Genomic DNA, 1,843 nt, shown 5'->3' with positions numbered 1-1,843 from the left:
TAAAATAAACTGCCCACTCCAATCTGCCCCAATCCAAGACAATATGTCCTATTCCAATCCAAAACAATATGCCCCACTCCCATCTACCCCACGCCAATCTGCCCAATCCAAAACAATCTGCCCCACTGCAATCTGCTGCACTCCAATCCACAAAAATCTGCCCCACTCCAATATGTCCCATCTGAATCCAAAACAATCTGCCCGTTCCAATTCAAAACAATCTGCACCACACCATTCTGCCCCCCTCCAATCCAAAACAATATACCCCACTCCAATCCAAAACAGTATGCCCCACTCCAAACTGTCCCACTTCAATCTGCCTCACTCTAATTCAAAACAATACACCTCACTTCAATCTAATCCACCTCACCCCAATCCACCCCATTCCATCACAATTTCACCCCACTCCAATCCACCCCACACCCATCCAATCCACCCCACATTTATCAAGTCTACCCCACCCCACACCAACCCAATCCAATCCACCCCACTTCAATCCACCCTAATATAATCTGCCTCATCCCAATCAAAAAACAATCTATCCAACTCCAAACCTCCCCACTCCAATCTATTTCAATCTCCCCCACCCCAATTTGCCCCACATTAATCTAAAACAATCTGTCCCACTCCAACCTTCCCCACTCCAACCTGCCCCACTCTAATCCCAAACAACACACTACAATCCTCAACAATCTGCCCCACTCCAATCCAATCCAATCCACCCCACTCCATCCCAAATCACAACACTCCAATTCATCACAATCCACCCAACTGCAATCCAGTCCACCCCACACTCATCCACCCCAAACTAATCCAATCCGCCCCAATCCAGCCCAGTCCAATCTACCCCACTCCAATCCAATACACGTCACCCTAATCCAATCAACCCTATCCCACTCAACTCCAGTCCAATCCACCACACCCCACTCCACTCCAGTAAAATCAACCCTTCTCCATTCCAACCCACTCCAATCCATCCCACCCCATTTAAATCCAACCCACCCTACCCCTATACAAACCCCCAACCCACCCCTCTCCAATCCAATCCAACCAATCCACCCACTCCAATTAGGTCCACTGCTACCCAATCCACCTCACTCCAATCCAATCCACCCACACCACACCAATCCATCCCACGCCAATACAATCCACTTAAATCCTCCCCACTCCAGCCCAATCCAGTCCACATTAATCGACCCTAACCCAGTCCAATCCACCCCACTCCAAACCACCTTAGCCTACCCTACTCCAATCCAGTCCCCCTCTCCAATTAACCCTCCGAAGCCAATCCAATCCACCCCACATCAATCTACCCCACTCGAATTCAATTCCCCCACTCCAATCAATCCACCCCACTTCCATCCAATCCACCTCTCTCCAATCCAATCCAGCCCACTCCAGTCCAATCCAACCTACTCCAATCCAATCCACCTCACTCCAGTCCAATCCACTACAATCCACCCCATCCCAATCTGATTCACTCCCGTCCGATCCACCCAACTCCATTCAACCCCACTCCAGTCCACCCCACTCCAATCCAATTCACCCGACCCGACCCCACTCCAATCCAATTCACTCCATCCAGTCCACCCTGCCCCAATCACCCCACCCCATTTCAATCCACTCCATCCCAATCCAATTCACTCCACTCTACTCCAAACCACCCCAATCAATCCCAATCCAATCCACCTCATCCCAGTTCAGTCCTCCACACTCCATTCCAATCCACCCACCCTACCCCACTCCAATCCATCCTACCCCATTTCAATCCAAGCCATCCTACTCTAATACAACAAACCCCACTCCAGTCCAATCCACCCACTCCAATCCACCACACTCCAAT

The sequence above is a fragment of the Pleurodeles waltl genome, chromosome 10, assembly GCF_031143425.1.
Source record: "Pleurodeles waltl isolate 20211129_DDA chromosome 10, aPleWal1.hap1.20221129, whole genome shotgun sequence".
Lineage (NCBI taxonomy): Eukaryota > Metazoa > Chordata > Amphibia > Caudata > Salamandridae > Pleurodeles > Pleurodeles waltl.
This window is presented reverse-complemented; position numbering follows the sequence as displayed.